The sequence below is a fragment of the Panthera tigris genome, chromosome B4 (assembly GCF_018350195.1).
Source record: "Panthera tigris isolate Pti1 chromosome B4, P.tigris_Pti1_mat1.1, whole genome shotgun sequence".
Classification (NCBI taxonomy): Eukaryota; Metazoa; Chordata; class Mammalia; order Carnivora; family Felidae; genus Panthera; species Panthera tigris.
In genome coordinates, this window is record NC_056666.1 from 106,512,156 (window position 1) to 106,534,247 (window position 22,092).

The 22,092-nt window shown below is 37.5% G+C and overlaps 1 protein-coding gene across 6 annotated transcripts in view; it reads right to left on the reverse strand.

Moving 5' to 3' along the window:
• The window catches only part of SLC6A15 (solute carrier family 6 member 15), a 49,241-nt gene extending 27,653 nt beyond the window's left edge, over positions 1 to 21,588 (reverse strand). Inside the window, exon 1 of one of the 6 annotated variants that reach the window (XM_015539065.2) lies at positions 21,567 to 21,588. The gene's annotated coding sequence lies outside the window, so the exon portion shown is untranslated. Of the gene's footprint in view, positions 1 to 9,445; positions 9,489 to 9,736; positions 9,757 to 10,533; positions 10,637 to 11,254; positions 11,360 to 21,566 lie in introns of those variants that run through there. The other 5 variants (XM_007085594.3, XM_015539064.2, XM_042992823.1 and 2 more) reach the window with 5 other exon arrangements.
• Between the last annotated feature and the right edge of the window lie 504 nt (positions 21,589 to 22,092).

Consider the following 22,092-nt stretch of genomic DNA (forward strand, 5'->3'; position numbering starts at 1 on the left):
GTTCCAACTCTAGCCAAAAGAAGTAAGCCCAACCTGTGGGTGCTAGTAAAGCCTCTGTTTGTTTAGCATTTGCTAATGTTTCACTGGCCAAAGCAAAATCACACATCTAAGTCCAGATTGATTACAGAATGGATAAACACCACTTTTTGATGGCATGAGCAACAAAGTCAGATTGCAAAAGTACAAGTAGAGAGAAGAGAAAAATATTGCCACCATCTTTGAAAATAATCTACACTTGTCCAGTTAGAATTCCTCTCTTTGGATTTTGATTCTTGAGGAGAGGAACAAAGAGATCAAAAGGTTGGCATCTCACTCAATTCCAAAGGCATTACGCCCAGGCTGTAATTACTACTGTAGTCATGGATTCTGGTTCCTATTTTTAAGAACTGTTTTCATTCTTGCCCTTTTCCATCTCATTGCCAAGCACCCCATTGTTCCTTTGAGCCCCTGAGCTCCTGAGCCTTGCCAGTGTTTCTTCCTTATTTTACTTTATTTTTACCTCTTAGCCAGCATCAGTTTCTGCAACTTTCAAACAAAGAACTCTGAATAATACAACATTATAAATGTAAAACAACTGGTGTCTTTCTATTCATCACAATAAATGTTGGGGATGTTACATTACTTAAATTTGGACTTATATTTACATTTTTCTCATTCTCCTATCTTTGTATTGCTTTAATTATCTTCGTATGTAATTTTTCAGAAAAAAAGACTAAATCACTTAAAACAAGATTGAAAACATTTTTATATCAACATAATAAATGTATAACTCAGTGCTTCTCAACCCTAAGCATTTTTAATGTCTTTCTTTTTTGAGATTATTTCCTTGCCTTTCCACATAAATTTTGAAGTCAGCTGGTTAATTCTACACCCCTCCACCAAAAAACTAAAACAAAAACAAAAACCCCCCCCCAAAAAAACAAACAAAAAAACCAGCTTGCTATAATTCTGACCGGGATTGCATTGATTCTATAAACCCATTTGGGGAGCACTGACATCTTAAAACATAGAATTTTCCAATCTATGAACTTGGTATATCTCTTCATTTATTTATATCTTCTTTAATTTCTCTCTGGAAAAAGTTGATTTTAAATACAAGTTTCCTATCCTGCAACAATGCTGAAATTGAGCTGATGTTGTTTTAAGATCCCTTAGGATTTTTATATACACAATATGTTAAAGGTAAATAAAGACAGTTTGGGTCTCTCATTGTTTACCTTTAATTTCTTTTTCTTGACTTACCATACTGGCTGTGACATCCACTAAAATTTTGAACGGAAGTATTAAGAACAGACATCTTCATCTATGCCCCGATGCTAATCGGAAAGTACTCAATATTTTACTAAGTACAATGTTAGTTATGGATTTTTTTTTTCATAGATGCCTTTTGTCAGTTTAGGACAGTTTCTTTTTATTCCTAGTTCAGTGAGGGTCATTATTATTTTTTTTAATCCTGAGTCAGTATTTAATTTTGGTGCATAATTTTTTACCTGTATTAGGATAATCATATAACTTCTTAATCTATCAATATAATAACATCAATTGTTTTTGTATTTTAGACCAATTTTTCATTATGAAACAAACCCACTGGTCAAGATGTATTACCTTTTTAATATGTTACTGGAATCAGTTTGCAAATATTTTGGTAAGGATATTTTCAACTTTATTTATGGGAACATGGATCAATAATTTTTTCTCTTGGATTTTGCTTTTATGGTTTTGGTAGACTTATAAATGGAGTTTTAAAATGGCCTCTCATTTATTTTCTGAGAGAGTATATGTAGAATTAGTTTTATTTCTTCCTTACATGTTTGGCAGCACTCACCCATAAAGCCATCTGGGCCTGGAGTTTTCTTTCAGAGAATATTTTTAATTAAAAATTCGATTTATTTCATTGATATACAGCTACCGAGACTTTCTTTTTCATGTGTTATTTTTGGTGACTTGTAGTTTTCAAAGAATTTGTCCATCTCATTTAAATTGTCAAATTTGTTTGCAGAAAGTAATTCATAATATTCTGCAGTTTTTTAATAGCTGTAGGCTTTGCAGTCATATCACATTTTTAATTCCTGATATTGTTAATAGAATAGACAATATTCTCAGCATTTGTCTTAATTAGTCTTGCTAATATTTTCACTTCACTATATAATTAACTCAAAGTTTTGTGCAATTCTTACCCTATCTTTCAAGACTTTTTAGCTCCTAAACTATTGTTACAACCTCTTTGGTAACTTAATTAAACTCTAATTAACATTTCCAGTGAAAATATGCAGACTTAAAATAACAGGCAGGCACTTGCATCTTAGAGACAAGAGAGGACTCAAACAGACATGTCTGCACTGGCTAATTACTGGTACTTGCCACAAGCTTAATATTCTATTAATAAAGAACTAGAACAACAGCGAATTATCTCCCCGACTTGGGCAATTACAAATTTTACTGAATAAAATTTTCTTTAAATACGAACCAATTATGAACACCGAGTCTGACATTTATTGTGGATCCAAATGAAATTTACTTTTCTAATTCTTAATATATAGGATAAAAAGTAAAGACTATTCGAATAAAATGTGAAACCAACTGCAACACCCAAGAAAAAAATGACACATCTTGAGACGTTTATAGTTAGGGAATAATTGTGAGAGAAAAAAAATAAGAGATTTTACAACACACAGAATTAATGATCTTCATAAGTAATACAGAAAATTTCAACAATACAGAAATCAACCTAAGCATTTCTTTTGCAAATTATATCCCCTTTACATAAAATGTTTGCACTAAGCAAAAAGATGACAAAAATCACAGAGCCAATCAAAAGAAGAGAAACAATTTTTTGCAAATGACAATACAAAATCGTAACTTAAACTTTATATATTTTGCCCCCAAAAAGGTGGACTATAACACACCAATCAGGATGGCTAAAATCGAAAACAAATTTTAAAAAGTAAAGAAACCAAAAGTTGGTAGGCATGAAAAGAGGCTAGATCAATCATATGTAGCTGATAGAAACATAAAATAGGACAGCCACTCTAAAAAATAGCTGGCAGTTTCTTTTAGCACTAATAATAGAGTTATCACACTGACCAGCAATTTGCACTCTTAGACATATATCCCAGAGAAATAAAAACTTATTTTCAAGTAATAACTTGCACATAAATGTTCTTATCAACTTTATTTATAATAGCTCCAAACTGAAAACTACCTAAATGTCCATCAATGAGTGAGTGGTTAAACAAGTTGTAGTACATCCGTGTCATCCAATATCAGCAATAAAAAGGAAAGAATTATTGATACGTGCAATAACTTGGATGAACCTCAAGGAAATGACGCTGCATGGGGGAAAAGCCAATATTAAAAGGATACATATTGCATAATTATTCACTTACATAACATTTGTAAGATAACATAATTATGTAGATGAACCACAGAACAGTGGTTGCTAGCAGTTAGGGGAGAGAAGGGCCGGTGGGTGTGCTATAAAGGACAAAGGAATCTTGTGAGATGGTACAGTTTAGTGTCTTCATTGTGGTTAAGGATCACAGGAAGCTACACATTTGATAAATTGCAAAAAACCATACACATATATACACACACAGGCAGGGACCCTGACAAACTCTCTGGCTATCCTAATATCAATACGCTGGTTTTGATATTGTACTGTACATTTATACAAGATTGTAAAATGAGAGAGCCCAGGTGAAGGGTACACAAGGACCTCCTTTTGTAACTTCCTGTGAACTGGCAATTATTGCAAAATTATAAGGTAATTTCGATAAATTGAAATATATTTTTTGTTGATTTCTATGAATCAAGGACAGGGTTTAAATCTCACTTAAGTATTTTAATAAATCTCTTAAACATTTTAAAAATAGACAAAAGTTCTTCTAAACATTTAAATTACATATTGAAAACACCTCAGATTTAGACACTATATTCATTTCCTAAGAATGCTGTAACAAATTACTTCAAATTTAGTGGCTTCAAATAGCATAAATGAATTCTTCAAAGATCTGGAAATCAGAGATACAAAGTAATTTCAATAAACCAAAATCAAGGCATGGGAAGGTCCCTCCCTCAAGAGATCTAGGGAATAGTCTGTTCCTTGCCTTTTCTAGCTTCTGGAGACTGCCAGCATGCCTTAACTTATAGCCACATCCCTCCTATTACTACCTCCATCCTCACACTGTCTTCTCCTCTTCTGTGTGTATCTAATCCCCTTTGACTCTTTCATGTAAGAGGACATTGTGGTGACATGTAGCACCCATCTGTACATATCAGGATAATCTCTTCATAAGAGGATTATGTCTGCCAAGACTCTTTTTCCATATATGGTGACATTCACAAGTACCAAGAATTAGTAGGTAGACATATTTTTTAGCTGACTACAGGCGTAGAATATTATATCACACTTATTTATATAGTTGTATTGTCCTATCATGAAAAATGAATTTGGAGGCAAATGTTTTATTCATCACCATGTTTTATTCATGACCATCATAAAATATCAAGTATGATCTTTCTTAGTTATTTCCCATAGTAGATTGTTTGCAAAAAGAATGTTTTTAGTTCCTCTCAATGCTGCGCATGTCTGCCTGCTACTCCTCCCATTAGGAAAAGGAGCCTATTTCCTCTTCTCTTAATTCTGGGCTGTACCTGAACTTGAGTTTGAATTCTGGAAGTAACTGAACCTGCCTGGACCAGTAGAAGGCAGAAGTGACACTGCAAGTTCCAAGGCTAGGCCTGAAGAAGCTTGGCAGTTTGTGCTTTCACTCTTCTGGAATTCAGACACTATATATAAAAGTCCATATGCCCTGCTAGAAATCTCACATGGAAAGAGAGAGATAAAGTCTCAGTCAGCCACCAATTGTTCGGCCATTTAAGCTGAAGCCCTAGGCACAAGAACAAAGGCACGGACATTCTAGCCTCAGTCCAGCTGCCAGCACATACCAAATGGAACAGATGAAGTACTCAGCTGAGCCCAGACAACACACAAAATAATAAGAAATAATAATTCATTATTGTTTTAAGTTATTATAATACCAGAAAGGTAACAGATGCTAAAGAGGCTAAATAAATCATTGTTTCAAATCTATTGAAAAAAAAAAAAATGGTGTGTGTGGGGGGGGGTGCAGTTTGCGATGTAGCAACAGATAATTTAAACATTTGCCTATGGGGGAGATAAACTGAATATTCACTGAATTTAACTGGAAGTATAAATATTTAACTCTACTGAAATTTAAAATATTGTCCAAGGAACTGTTCACAAAGGGGCTAGACCCATGCAAAAGGGATGCAACTTAGAGTTTAAACCCATGCAGTGATTTTCTTTTAACCGTAAGATAAATATTAATCTTAAAAGACACATTTAGTTTTTCTTATGTAAAGTTCCATGTGGTCAGCCTTATGTTTAAGGCAGTTATATATCAGAAATGAAACAGGAATTATAATAACAAAACCTGCAGACATCAAACTGATCATAAGGGAAGAGTAACAAAACACTCTATACACATAAGTTAACAACTTAGATAAAGTGGACAAATTCCTTGAAAAACACGAACCACCACAACTTACCCAATATCAAACAGATCATGTAATAGCTCTATATCTATTAAGGAACTTAAATGCATTATTTAACTCTCACAAAAGCAATCTCTAGGCCTACCTGGATTCAATGGGGAACCCTATCAGACATTTAAAGAAGAATTAACACCAACTCTGCACAATCTCTTCTAGACGATAGAAGTAATGGAACACTTCAGAATTCATTTTATGAAGCTAGTGAAGCTAGTATTACTCTGATACTAAAACTATAAGCAGATAATGCCAGAAAAAAATGTTTAAATGTAAAATATAAAACTATAAAGATGTCTTAAGTAAATCATTGGAGAAATCTTTGCAATCTAGAGCTAAGCAAAGAGCTCTTAGATATGTCATCAATAGCAAAATCCATCAGAGCAAAATTTGGTAAACTGGACTTCAAAACGTAAAACTTTTACTCTGTGAAAGAACCCATTAAGAGGACAAAAAAAAAAAGCTAAAGACTGGAAGAAAAATATTTGCAGACCACATATCTGGGAGAGGGTCTGTATTTAGGACCTATAAGAAACTCATAAAACTCAACAATTAAAAAGATGGGTAAAAGACATACAGGGGCATTTCACTGAATACAATGCCTGGATGGCAAATGAGCACATGAAATGAGGTTCAACATTATTAGCCATTACGGAAATGCTAATTAAAACTACAATGAGATGTCATTGCATACCTCTCAAAACAACTAAAATATAGGGATGACAAAATTCTGGCAAGGATACAGAGAAATTGGATCATTCATACTTTGCTGGTGAGAATAAACTAAACAAGCAACTATCATATAACCCAGAAATTGCACTCCTGGGCATTTATGCTGGAGAAATGAGAATTTATCTGCCATAAAACTTGTAAATGAGTATCCATAGCAGCTTTATTCATAATAACCCTAACCTGGAAACAACCCAGATGTCATTTAATGGGTGAATGGTTAAACAAACTTTGGTAAATCCATACCATGGAGTACTACTCAAAAATAAAAATAAACAAACTAGTGACATACACAACTTGGATGAATCTATAGACAATTATGCTGAGTGGAAAAAGCCAACTTCAAAATGTTGCATATTATATGATTCCATTTTGATAACATTCTTGAAATGCAAAATAATAAATATGAAGAACAGAGTGATGTGGTTGTAGTTATAAAGGGTAACACAGGGATCCTTACAGTGATGGAACTGTTCTGTAACTTGACTTTATCAATGTCAATATTGTGATTATGATGTTGTAAAACAGTTTTTCAAGATGTTACATTTTCAGGAAATTGGGTGAAGAGCACATAGAGCTCTCTGTATTATCTTTGAGCAACTACATGTGAATCTATAACCCTCTAAAATAAAAATTGTTTTAAAACCCTACTCAACTCACTAAAAACAATTTTCTTTGTATTTTTATGCTAATAAAACTGGCTAAATTTAATGATTCCACTAAATCTCATCTGCTGCTCTAATATAATTTTACTATTAATAATGTTGAAAGTAGAGACTTTCTTATAAATTCAGATACTAAAAAAATCACGGAGCCAAAATACTCATTGGCTTTTATACCTTACTCATTTGGCAGCATCTGATGCCTGGAAAGGCTCCACACCCAATGCCATGGGGCTTGAACTCACGACATGTTCTACCAACTGAGACAGCCAGGCACCCCAACTATTGTTTTTACCTTAGAATATATTTTAATCTATACTTGGAATAAGTAATACAGTTATATAGTATCAAACGGCATAAAGTGAAAAGTATTCCCATTATTTCCCTCAGCATATCAGTTTCACCCCCATCTCCCTGTAAGTCACCAAAGACTTCCACAGGTATTGGTATATATTCAAGCTAATAGGTGTGTTCTTCCACCCACCCAACCTGTTTTTTTTTTACACAACTGTCACTATATGTATAACTCTGCCTTTTCGTTTTTCACTTAAAAATTCTTAGGGGCGCCTGGGTGGCGTAGTCGGTTAAGCGTCCGACTTCAGCCAGGTCACGATCTCGCGGTCCGTGAGTTCGAGCCCCGCGTCAGGCTCTGGGCTGATGGCTCGGAGCCTGGAGCCTGTTTCCGATTCTGTGTCTCCTCTCTCTCTGCCCCTCCCCCGTTCATGCTCTGTCTCTCTCTGTCCCAAAAATAAATAAAAAACGTTGAAAAAAAAATTTAAAAAAAAAAATTCTTCAAAAACTTTTGCTCTCATTACAATTGCTCGTTTTGCCTTTTGTTTGTTTTGTTTTGTCTTAATAATTATATGATAGACCATGGCATGAGTATACATTTAGGTTATTTCTGATAATCTGAATCAATGTTCAAGAAACTGACTTTGTATATCTGGCATTTGCATATCTACAGAATACGTTGTTAGAAGAGGAACTACTTGATAAGAGGTTATGTGCTTCTATAATTTAGGTAAATACTGACAAGTGGCTCTTTATAAAAGTTGTCTCAACTTGTACTACAACTAGCAATGTATGAGACTGCCTGTTTCCCTCTGCCCTCTTGAAGACAGTGAGTCATTTTTTTTTATCTTTGCCAATCTGACTAGTGAAACAACTCCCAGTGTAAGCATTTCATTCAAAGATAACAATCAATGAATCTTATGTGAAAGGATACCTTAGTGCATTAATCACAAGGAAATAATGTGACCTTCAAGACTGAAAACAGTTCTCCAACAAGTGATACTGTGCATTCAAAACCACCCTGGAGCCCAGTCTCTGGGGCTTGTTATTCACAGAGAAATATAAGTAAATCACTATTGGTCAAAGTTAATATTTAAGTCGATAAATTCATTAAAAGTTTACCATATGCATCCAGAAGAGTAGTTCGGGTTTATTTTAAGTTATAAGGGAAATTGGAAATAAATATAAAGAGTCCTGCCGTGTAACTTTAAATGTTTTCATGTGTCAGACTACGCCCATGGAATTCTGTTAATGGCATCTGCTCAGAAACCATTTTAATATTACTCTGCATAGAATATATTAATATATCCAATCATGCATATGTATGTAGTAATAAAGAGTTAACACATTACCCAAAAGAAGTGGAGAAGTAAATTGAGAAGCAAAAGTTTTCAGAGCTTTTGATAATCAGCAAGGTCTCTTTCAGGTCTATCATTCTAAGTCAATGTCTTTTTAATTACCTGGGAAATAAACCCAGAGTTCAACACAATACAAATTTCTTACCTATTTATACACAAGTTTTATTTTATGACAGGACAACTGTATTTTCTAACATGCACACAGCAAAATTTGAACACTGATCCCTGGGTATATTAATGATTATAAACATAGAGTTTAGGTTTTAGTAATTATTCTAACTTAAGTTGATAATTGACAAGTAAGGCATTTCATTTGGTTATTAGTATCTCAAATAGTTATTAGCCAATTTAAAAATTCTTCTACTATTTGCTATGATTTGAATGTTTGTGTCCTCCATTCCAAATTCATATGTTGAAATTCTAACGCCAGGATGATTGTATTAGGAGATGAGGCTTTTGGGGGTAATAAAAGTAACCTCAGAGAGCTAACTAGCTCCTTCCAACATGTGAGGACACAGTGAAAGTTGCCATCTATGAACCAGAGAGCAGGCTCTCACCAGACACCAAATCTGCTGGTACCTTGAATTCTAAGCCTCCAAAACCATGAGAAATAAATTTCTGTTGTTTATAAAGCTCCCAGGGTATGGTATTTTGCTATTGGCAGCCTCAACAGACCAAGACGGTATTTCTTACTTATGTTATCATTTGGATGACATAGCACTTATTTTCTAGAAACACATAAAAATAGCTTTCTTAATGCCATTAAAATACTATCTCTTGAGTTAACATATATTGGAAGTACATAGTAATTCTGGAATCAAGAATACAACATACAATCAGAGAAAAGAAAACTTGTCAACATAAGAGACTGTCTTCCTTTCAGAATAGTGTTAATTGCTGCCTTCCTGGAAAAAAAGAACACATTACATGTTTCACTTGGATGAAAATGTCCAATGAATTCAATAATATATTTTACTCCAATAAATCAACACGGATCATTGATCATGTGGATACAAAGGGTACGCACACAAAAATAAAATATGATTCTGATGATCGAATATGCCGAATATAATGAGACACTCTTCAAGGAAAATTCATTGCATCAAGTACTTATTAAGTACTTACTACATAAGTCAAAACTAGTAGGAGGCGTCAAAGACAAAAGTAGGTCTGCATGTCAACACTGTTGTTGCGGAAAAGAAATGCGGCGGGGGAGGGGGGGTAAGAACCTCTACAAGGTTGCTTCGTCAGAGAACGATACTTCCTAAAGCAAACAGTTTGTTTCCTGTATCCCCGGAAAGCAACCAGGCATAAACAGTTTTTAAAACTGGGTGATGAGGCTCTTAAACGCAGTACACAAAGCGAACCCTCCAGTCCTCTTGGTGCTTTCGGGCAGTGAACCATACAAACGATGCAGGCTAAGAAAGCCTGGGTCTACCTTTAAGACCTGGAAGGGAACGACCCGACTGGGAGCAACGAACGCAGCCTCATTTGCATAAGCACCCAAACACTGCTGACGTCACCGCGCCGGAGTGCGGACCCCGCCCCGTCTTACTCCAACCTTTCCCTGGGAAGGAAGAGGATGGAAGGAGGGAAGGGAGCGAGACGCCACGGAGCGCGAGCCTGGGGGCTTCCCTCTCCCACGCGCGGCAAACGCCGCTCCTCGGCTTAACGGAAAAGAATTCCCGTTCTTGCGGCCTCTGCGACAGGGTGGGTCCACACCTGTCCCCGGGATGTCTCGGCTCGGCGTTGCGATTCGTTCGTTTTTACGAGGCTGGTATGCCTGCATGTTTTGATCCGGAAGCCCCTCCCTGTACTCCAAACCGTCCTCTGCCCAGGCCACGCACACACGAGCCGAGCGAATGGTGTAGAAATGGTCTGGGTTTCCCGTTCCGCCCATCCTCTCCTTCACATCCCCGCACCACCATCTCACCGCCACACGCTCAAATTCCTGGATGCGCAGAAAAACACGCAGGCTGCGCTTTCTTCTGGAGCCACGTGCCCCGTGCGGCGAAAGGCCCGCTTTAGGACCCTTAATCCAGGATGCCTCAGGCTAGGGGGAACGGGGGGTCACGTGAAAACACACAGCCTCGGGGGATCGCGTTCGGCAGTGGCCAAAAGCAACGAGAAGCGAATGAGAAATGAGCCTGGCTCCTCTCCCCGCCCCGCCGCCCACCCACACGGGGATCGGCTGCTAACTCCCCTAGAACCTCGGAAGCGCCTCGCTCCGTCCAGACCCTACCAACTTTCCTCTCGGGCTTGCCCCAGTCGGACCCCCCGCCCCCACGTCCAGCCCTCACTGGACTTGGAAGCCACTAGTTTCTCGGGGATGCTGTAGGCGATTTCCACCACGAGAAGGAAGGATGGCGGAACGTTTCAACCCATGTGCTTCCCCTACTCGCGGCTCTCGCCTCCTCCCCCCATTGTGCACAGGTGCAAGACACAGCCTGGAGGGTCGCGCGCCGAGCCCAACTTCACCCTCAAAAGCTTTAGAGCCGCCCCCCCCCCCGGACCCAGCTCGAGTCCTTCCCGGGATCCATCCATCAAGTCCGCTCGCGCCCCTGTCCCCGGGCTCCGGGGTGGCTAACGGGGAGCCCCGCCCTGCCTAAAACCGTGCCCTTAGCTGTAGGAGCGTGTCATTACCGTTCCCGTGTCTCCACCCGGCGCCTCTCGCTTCTCCCACGTCCCGACAGCAGGGGCAGTGGCCAAAGGGTCGGGTCCAAGTGGCTGCGACAGAGGCCGCGAAGGAGCTGTCCAGAGAGAAGCAGCCGCTGGCCTCGGGCGGGCCCTGGGGCTGGGCTGGAGCCGGGGGGTGGGGGTGTCGCTGCCCGGCGGGCTGGCTGCGAGGGACTCGCGAGCGCCGGTGTGTCGGCCAGGGAAGGAGCACGAGATGCAGGCGCGCGGGTGCGTGCGCGCGGGTGTGTGTGAGGGTGTGAGTGAGGGTGTGACGGAGGCGCCCACGTGCCCGGCCCGCCCGCGCTGCGGCCGCCGACCGGCTGCGGGGGAGAGGGGGAGGCTGCGGGCGCCGCGGGGGAAGGGAGCCAGGTCGTCCGGCTGGGCGCCGCACCTCCCCGCCCCGCCGCTCCTTGACGCAGAGGCCGCTGCGGCTGCCCAGCCGCGTCCACCCTGCGCCCCGGGATGGGCCGGCCGGGGCGGCACCGACAGAGCAAGTCCGCTCCGAAGCAAAACCGAACGGATCCCCCCCTCCTCCGCCCCCCTGCCATCCCAGCCTCCCTTAACCCATCCAACGCAAAGGACAGGCACCAGTTGCCCGCCCCGCGCCTTTGTCTCAAAGAGGATAACAATAGAAATGGTCCTGCCTCACACCCTCCAATGTTCTCTTAGAGTCACTGACGGGACTAGAAGAAGTGGGTGACCCAAAGAACCCTTTTCCCTGGCTGTGTCCCCAAGCCGGTCATTTACATCTCTTGCAAAAGAAAAGCAACCTGGGCATTTGCTTCTCCACCAAACGTTGGCCTGATAGCGCTCAGGGATTCTGGCCAGGTTAGGAAAGCTGTTTTAGGGAGCTGGTCCTCACCCTGTGTTGGTCCCTTAGCATCCGACTCTTCCTCTAGGGGGTCTCATTACGACACGAAGGCTGACTCACTTCTTGTAGCAAACAAGACGTACTCATAATTAAGCCACGTGGAGAATCTCTAAAATATACATCAATGAGCACAAAGCTTAGCTTTCTTTTGAAAATGGCTGAACCTTCCCCTAAACGGGGCATATGCTCTAGAGATTAAATTTTATGTCCTTGAAACTTTCAAAATTGAAAGAAATGCAAAATAAGCCTACAACCAATTATAGTGGAAAGGTTCAGTGACTTGATGAAGGACATTTTTTCACTTCCAAACGATTAATGTTACCATTAAAAAATACCTTTGTGCACTTTTGGGGCTTTCAACAATCCCTCAGATTTTGACGGTTTGTATCCAATTAAGATTGAATTAAATAACAAGGCCATTTCAGACAGGTTTTTCATGCAGTGAGAAATCTCCTGGAAAGAAATCACAAGACCTAAATTTCAGGTCAGAACACTGCTACTAATCCTTAGCTTTTATTGCAGCCAAGAGAGCTTTTTCTCAGTCTCTTCCAATCCCACCTTTAAAATATTTTTAAATATTAAATTAGATCTGATTCCCTGGATGCCCCTCTGCCATGGGTAAATAAATACTCTGACAGATGTCCCATTGGAAAAAAATAAAACCAATTCCAATAAACCTCTTATGGAACATCTTGTATAATTTGCTTTTTACTTCACATACTGGTGACAGGCAAATATTTCTGTTGATATATATAATTTTTTTATATTCTGAAACTGATGCACAGTAGAAATAATACCAATAACAACTGAGAAGAATTTAAGAAAATAAGTAGGGCTATGTCCCCCATAATCAGGATTAGGCTTATCTGTGGGAAAGTTTTTGTATGCTTGCAAGAATGGTTTATATAAGTACAAAGAAGGCCCACTTGCCTACAAATATTCCCTCCTCACATTTTTTTTCACTGACAATTGACATCTACCTCAGATACATGTGCAAAGCTACAAGTCACAAAATATTTGTGGAGTGATACCCTCAAAAATGACTAATACTAATTCATGTCTTGAAGCCAATGAGAATAAGAGCAGGTATTAAGTTTCCCACTAAGTACCTGGAGTTTAAACTAGCTCATTTAATCTTCTCAATTAATTAATGAGGTGATTTTAGAGATTAGACAGAGGTGATACTCAAGAGAAAAAAAATTGCAAAAAGCCACACAGCTATTTCAATGACAGAATGGAGATTTTAACCAAGATCTGGTTGGCTTCAGAGTTAGTGTTTTTTAATGCTACCTTGTAAACCTTTAGTGAATGAATGAATTTTAACAGGAGGAAAATCTTGAATTAACACAAGAGCTAGGCACCTTTGAAAATAAGAAGTGGAGGGGTGCCTGGGTGGCTCAGTCGGTTAAGCATCTGACTCTTGTATTTCAGCTCAGGTCGTGATTTCACAGTTTGTGAGTTCTCACCCCTAGTCGGGCTCTGAGCTGACAGTGCGAAGCCTGCTTGGGATTCTCTCTCCTTCTCTCTCTGTCCCTCCTCTGCTCATGCTCTCCCTCTCTCTCTCAAAAAGAAATTAATTGATTAAAAAAATAAAATAAGAAGTGGAGTGAGAAGTGGAAAGATTCCAAAGGAGAACCTAGAAACTCTAGTCAAAGAGGTAAAAAGTATCTATTTCTAAATTTTAACAATAAAGACACTTCAGTGATCTAATACCCACTTGCTAATATCTTTTAGCTAACAATTATTGAATGCTTTCTTTGTCACACAGGAAGACAAATGACCACATGGTGTTTTGTGAGAGAAGAGGCAGAAGGGAAAGATTAGAAGATTTGAACCTACAAGTAAAGGGAGATTAGTCTTTTTGGCCACACTGTATTTAATATTAGCAAGTATTGATCTGAGGTTAAGTATGTACATTTGCAATGTACAGAATAATTTAAATGCCATATTTTTCTTAATTCTTATACCAACCCTAAGCAGTAGATATAGTTATTAGCCACACATTGCAAAAGAAAAAAAGACAAGACTTTGGTTGTCCATGTTTATAGTTAGAAGGCATCTGTTAGATACTGTAAATAAATACCCACCCCTATCTAGATCACTTTCTGAGTTTGATATCTACTATATAAGCACCAAATCCCTCAAAATGACAATATTATATAAAACCCCCCAAAGATATGGGCACCTGGGTGGCTCAGTTGAGTAAGTATCCAACTATTGATTTCAGCTCAGGTCATGATCTCACAGTTCACAAGATAGAGCCCCACATCTGGCTCTGAGCTGACGGCACGGAGCCTGCTTGGAATTCTGTCCCTCTTTCTCTCCCTCTCCCCTGTTCAAGGGCACATACCCTCTCTCTCTCTCAGCCCCTCCCCTCTCCAAAAATAAACATAAAAAAAAAAAAAACCTCTTGAAGATATAGCACCAGTGCTCAGAAATACAATGCAAATATTTACCAAAAAAAAAAAAGATTTAAATATTACAGTACTAAAAGAAAATATTTAAATCAATTTACACTACAAGTTTATGTTAATTCATTTTCTTATTTGTTACATATGTAGTATATTGTGGAAATTATTTTTTATTCTGATAAAAATTTATTATATTATTTCCCATACTAAAAGTTATTTGATACATAGTTTCAAATATTTATGACACCAAAGTCTGCACAATCCCAAAATATCTGGTGAGTATTCTAGTCATCCTACATTTTCTTGGCTGATGAAGAGCTAAGAGGCACAAGCAAGGTTACTAGATTAACTGATCTCTCTATAGGTAGAGGATGGGGTAACTAAGTTGACAAATGTCAAAGCAATCAAATCAGTTGGTATGGTTTACAAACTCACAACAATATTGTTTCAACAATTTCAACAATCATTTGAGGAAAACAGGACAAATAAAAAGTTTTTTTTCTTTTGACTTTTATGAAAATAAATGCTTGCAATTTTTTTTCCTACATCTTTCATAACGCTATCCATCTTCTTTATATTCTCTTTCTAAATGTTAATGGCTTTGGGGCTCTGTCCTTGGTCCTTATGTCTTTTTTTTTTTTTTTTTTTTTTTCTTTTCTCTTCGTACTCTCCTTAGGTGATTTCATTCAATTACCTTTTTTTTTTCATGTTTTATTTAAAAAATGGTGATATTAAAAGTATTTAATTTTCTGTAACTAATAACTGTAATTGTCGCTAACCAAAGGAAATTAAGCCTAGAGAGGACCAGTATCCCAGGAAGGGAGCCAGGGTGACTGAAGTAGCAGAAAGGAAGCACTTGGGGGACTTAGGCACAGCTATATTTCCAGCAGTATGAAAATATTTCAATATTTCTTCCACTGGTACAGCTGAGTAATGTGTGATAACTGAGAAATATTCTTCGTATTGAAGTGTGTTTTGGCATATACTATTTCTGATAATAACATACTGAGTTTTCAAATCATGAACTATTTCATCCAACGAATATTTATTGGGTACTTATTATATAGCAGGCATAGTCCTAGGTGCTTGAAATATATCAATAAACAAAAGAGACAAATATCTCTACCTTCATAAAATTTATAATCTAGTGGGGTGGGGCAAGAAAAGGCAAACAATTTACAGTAAACATAATAAATAAATTATATGTTTAAAAGAGCTAAGTGCTATAAAATTTAAAAAAAGGTAACATAGGCTAAGTGGGTTAGGAGATTCAGGGGGAGGAGGGTGAGCGTCAATTTTAAACTGAGTGATCAGGGTTAAGTCTCACTGAGATCTTATTAGAGCAGTGGTTTGAAGGACTTGCATAAGTTGGCCTTGCTTATGTTCAGGCAGAAGAGTCAGTCAGTGAAAAGGCCCTAAGAGGAGTTTACCTAGCATGTTTGAGGAACAGAGAGGAGACCCAGAGATAGCAAATTCTTGCCTTACTACTATTTTTTTATTTAAATCGATAAATCCAACGTTTTCATATTTAGAGTTTTTCATCTATATAAAAAATGAAGTTATTTGTGATTTATGTTCACCTTACATTTTTTTTTAAATCAAGGTTATTCTAGCATTGTAAAGCAAGACACAGAGTTTACACTCTTAGTCTCTCAAATACTCTTACATAAGATAGAAATTGTTTATTACTCATCTGGGAAATTGAGGAGAGTAGGAAGAAGATGGTAAATAGAGACACTTTATTGTTAACTGAATTTTTCTGTTGGTTTATTTCAGTTAACTCTTCCATAATTGAGTAAATTTTGGTAATTCCTTTCTTTTAAATTGTTCATTTCACCTAGTTTTTTAGTGTGTTTCAATAAATTTGTTAGTACTATTTTATTTTAAATCCTACATTATACATGCATTGTAAATACATGCACTTCTCCATAGCACTATTTTTACCTTATCTCTTTCTTTTCTATCAATCTTGCTAAACTTTTATCTCTTAGTCTTTTCAAATAATCAATTTTTGATATTGTTAGGAATGTACTTTTTGCTTTCTTGTGAATTCTTTTCTCATTGTATTTATATATTTCTTCTAGTTGTCTTCTCTAGTTTTTGGATTTGAACAACTACTATTACATTGCTTCAACATTATAATTTACTCCATATGTACAACATTAGTTACAAACTACAAATTAATTAAGTGATCTTTTTAAGTAATTTCAATTCTTACCTGCATAATTTATAAGCACATCTTTAAAATTAATTTTACTACTAATCATTTACGTGGAGACTGTAGTGAGATACCTCGATCTTTGTATTGTCAATTCTTTTGGAATTTTTGAGATGTCTTTTGTAGTCTAGTATTTGTTCATTTTTTAAAAAATACTTTATATTGAACTCAAAAGAGTATATATTTTATTGATTAGATTAAGCTTATTAATTATGGATTTTAAGTGTTCAAATATGTAGCATAAATGTTAATGTCCATATGATTGTATAATTCTACTCCAAATAGATTTTTAAGAAACTGTGTGTTTTGTTTATTTTTGTTTAGTTATTCTGGATCATGTTCTTATATCTGAGCCAACTAACATAGCTCTGGGAATGAGATTCATAGTTCCATAATGATCATATTGAGCAGACAAGACTTCTTCCAGTGAAAGAAGACACTATTAACAGAAAAGGGGTATGAATGAATAAAAACATTCTAAGTAGCCAAAAATATGGGCTAATAGAAGAAGCCCTATAAAGCATAGAATGAAAATAACTTCTCTAGGCAATATGGTTATTGGATTCTAGAAAGTAGGTGTTAAAAGAGGTCATTGAGAGTATGTGACTGCTGGTTGACCCATGAACTGGACCCAGGCAATCAGAGTCTCCTTACCTACAACTCTGTCCTTGGAATGTGTTCCCATAGCTGGAGACATCTCAAGAATTCAACCTTGAGAGAGTAGTGTGTTGTTGAGACCATCTGGAGCATATATGACTGAACCTCAGTAAAGCCTCTATAAAAACTTTTAAAATTCTGGTGGGCAGGGGCACCTAAGTGGCTCAGTCAGTTAAGCCTCTGATTTGGCTCAGGTTGTGATCTTGCGGTTCCTGAATTTGAGCCACGCATTGGGCTCTGCAGTGGTGGTGCGGAGCCTGCTTGGGATTCTCTCTCTCTCCTTCTTTCTCTACCCCTTCCCCACTTGTGCTCGCTCTCTCGCTCTCTCTCTCAAAATAAGTAAATAAACTTAAAAAAATATGAAAATTATTTAAAAAAAATTCTGGTGGGCAACTTAGAGATTTACTTATCTTGTAGCAGTCTTAGGCAAGCCTCATATGTAAGCTTCCTTGTTTATTAAACTTGCCCTCCTACCAATCTGGAATAGTCTGCCTGTTTCTTGGGTCTCTCCTTGTACTCTGTGTATGGCAGCCTAGTTTCAGATTTCACCTGGGGAGCTCCTGAAGTTTCAAACCAACAATTGGTGACCTAGCCGGGGTCTGACATATGGGCCACCCCTCCTCACAGAGAGGCCAATGGCTAACCCAGCATTTTCCCCACAATACCTGTTTCCCAATCTGCAGGAAGGGTAAGTAAAGTTGCATTATAACAATCTTCTATAGAGAATTTTCCAGGCCTTCCAATGGTAACTTTGTAAAATAAAGACATGATTATGACAGTCTCTGTTGTGTGAAGAACCCCAAGACAAACACAGGAAAAGTTACTCACTATATGGTAATGAGAGATAAAGGGAGAAGCTTGTATTTAGAAAGGAGCCACATCATTCATGGGCAACTAAGTACGGAGCAAAAACAGTTGAAATCTAAATCAAATACCAAATATTTGAGGTTCAAATATTGTAAATTTGTAACCCCTATAGCTTGAGTCCATACTACTCAGACTTCTCAGACTCAGTTTTGTCGCTGTTTTTTAGTCTCTTTCCTAATATTAGAGAGTATCAGAATCCCTTCTACCCATTGCAGGGGGTTTTGCAAAGCCCTTAAACAGAAGCAAATTCTAGAATCAATTCCAGACTACCCTCCATACGATTCCGTTCCCTTAGAACGACTCTGGTATGAACATTTTTATTAGTCTTATTTTGGTCAGCAGAGCAGAGCCGTTATAAACGTGGAAGGCATTGGGGCAGGGGAGTAAAGGTCTAGATCACTAGAGCCAGAGAATTAGAGAAACACTCACTAACAATTCAGCCTGAAGCAATGTAGCTGCTGGGGGTTTCCAAACTCACAAGGAATTCCAAGAAGCCGCAGCATCCGGCTGGGCGACCTGAGAGTGGGGATTGCCACTTCACTTCTGTTTTCCAAATTACACATGTGTTCCTCCTACTTGCAAACCCTCAGAGTCTTGAAAGAAGGAAATTCTTAGAAATGTAGTGCCCACCTTAGGGAAGTGATGATGGGGTCAAATTGAAAACAGCCAATCTACCATATAACATTTCTAACCATAAATGAGGTGTGTGTGTGCGTGTATGTGTGTGATATTTTTGGTGTTTTTTTCTGTGCCGACTTTACAAAATGAATTGGGTAGGTTTTACATTTTACTCATGTGTATATACCTTCTTGGAAGTATCTCTTCTTTAAAAGACTGAAATGAATTAGCTTGTGAAACCATCTGGGCCTCGTAATCTTTCAGAGGTAATTCATGGTTTTTTCCAAGGGCTTCTAAAAAATCTGCCTATTTAGGTTGTCTTCTTCCTTTTTCGTCATTTTGGAAAAAAATTTTTTCAGAGCCTATTCTTTATTTCAACCAAATTTCAAATCAAGAGTTGGGCATAACATTATTTTATACTTTAAAAATATGTTTCCTAGCTATGCTGGTATTAGTAACCTTGTTGTATAACTAACCACCCAAGAATTGCAGTTGCTTACAATAAGTTATTTCTTTTTTACTCATATTACTTTTGGACAACTGCAGTTAGCTCAGATTTTACTTCCCTAAAGCTTCATATAAATGAAATCATACAGTAGTAATATTTTATTATGTCTTCATTCAGAAATATACTTTTAAAATTCACCCATGTTGTGGGAGTAGTTCATTCCTTTTTATTACTCAGTAGCATTCTTTCGTATGAATATAAATATACAGTGTTTATCCATACATCTATTGATGGATACCTGGCCTACTTCCAGTCTTGGCTATTAGGAATACATTTGCTATAAATATTCTTTCACACTTGTTTTCATTGATATATATTTTCATTTCTCTTAGGTAAATTCCTAGGAGTGAAATTCCTATGCCCTACAGCAGATATATGTTTAGTCTCTTAATTATTATGAAATAGAGTGAAAATGAGACGTGCAAGAAAAATGGGATTTTCCAGATAAGAAATTTAGGGAAACCTATTTCAGATTAAGAGAATGATATTAACAAAAGCACATAGTTGTGAGAATGAAGTTTATTCCTGAGAGGAAAATGAAATATGTGTCTGATATGGTTAAGAGATGAGATTGCAAAGGTAATTAAGTCATGTCCTGGTGATCTATTTGATCGCAGTACTAAAGATGTATGGCCTAAGGGCATAAAAAAGGGGGGAGGGAATCATGAGATTTTTGGAGAAAGAATAATCATTCATTCGTTCATTCACTCTCTCCAGTAAACATTTGCTAAGTGCTAAGTCTGTGCAAGCATCACAATGGTCTTTGCAGTGTTTTAAGAAGTGCTAAAGGTCTTCTAGAACAATGCCAGGAAAGGGAAAAACATTGCTGAGAAACACTGAAAAGAACAATTCCAAGGCATTTTGTGGTTAATAGACTTAGTTTCCCAAAGGAGAGTAAGGTCTTACTATGAGCCACAACTTGAATAATTGGAAAGTTGATATTGTGCTTCACCACAATAAAGAATTTAAAAGACAATCAAGTTAGGTCTAAGAAGCTGAAAGTGGAATATGTTTTTGAAGACATGCCTTCCAGAGAACACAGTAATTCTGTTACAATACCGAGTACTTTATCATAAAAAGTTCTAAATGTAACAGAGTTTACCTAGCCCAGGTTTTTACATGAAAAAAAAAAAAAACAAAAAAAACAAAACTTGTGTAAACTACTCTGCAATAAATAGAGGGCAATTTTAATTCTAAGCTAGTATACCACAGTCCAATTACATTTACAAGTTCTGTCAAATAATTTCTTAGAATAGTATTGTTTGTTGTAGGAAATAAAGCCAAGAAGATCATATGTCCTTTGAAAATAACAATATTTGGGGATTAAAAATTGATTTCAGGGCTTTTAAATTAAATAATGCATAAGTATTGGTGCTGCTTTGGACTTAAGCCAAACTAATTTGCAGAACTTAAAAGTAGAGGGAGGTATAATAGCATATCTTTCAAGGAACAGCAGTGTGCAATCATATTTAATAATATGTTAGTTTAATGTTATGCCTATAAGGATCAGGGAAAATGTATAAAACATGAGTGAGTCAGATGAGACTCTATAGTCTAATAAAAATTCTTAACAGCAATTTTTCTCTTCTATTATTTTCACACACCCTTACTCTAAGTCTAATTGTCATATTTTAATCTCTTAGTTATTTTCACATACTTCTCTTATGAGGAATACTTGAAAATTACATTTCACACCCAGCAAAGTAGATTCTTACATTAAATTAAATTCTGCTTTTTTCTCAGCTTCGGATTCTCTCTGTATTTGATAATGCTGGGGACCACCATTTGATGATCTCTCTCTACCTATTTGTACAGCTCTGTCAACTTCTGATTATGAAAAGAAGACTAATGGTCATAATTCAAAATAATAGCATGACAGGAGTAAATGAGAGAGGCTGGACCAATTCACTTGAAAGATAGTGCTAATTCAAGAATAAGTGAGAAGCACTGAGGAAGACAGTTATTGCCACATTAATATTGCAAAAAGCAAATCGTTCCCAAACTCGGTGGCTTAAAACTACAATCACTATCCTCATCACATATCTTTGGGGAGGTTACGTTATCTAGACTGATTTGGCAGCATTGGTTCTAAGCTTTATTCAAGGCTGCTCCACATGTCTCACACCTACCTTAGACCATTAACTTCCAAGGCATGGTCTTCTCATGGTAGAAATGCAGAAGTGCAAAAAAGTTCCAATAGAAACTGGATTCCTCTTAAAGCCAGAATTAGAAATGGAACACCTCAAAACTTCCCACATTCTATCAGCCAAAGCAAATCACTTGGCCAAACCCATATAATGGGACAGAGAGGTGTATTTCTCCCATAAGGTTAAGGAAAGGAGTGAAGATTATGAGAAATTAATCTAATAAAACCCAAGCACTTAAGTAATCTAAAGTATTTTCTGTAGTTAAACTTCTCTCTGGTTTTGCACCCATATATTGCCCTATCTAGCTGTCCCCCAGGTAGTTCCACTTCTCTATCCTTGGCAATTCCAATCTTGCCCAATGGTATGCCTTAAAGACCTTCCATCTGTAGGTGGAGCCTTGCCCAGCCCAGTCCTTGAGTCATTATAATGAAGAAGGCAGTTTATTAGTCATTCCATTTCTATTAAGTCTTGCTATCGAAAGTATATATCATTTTGCCTGAGTTGGGAC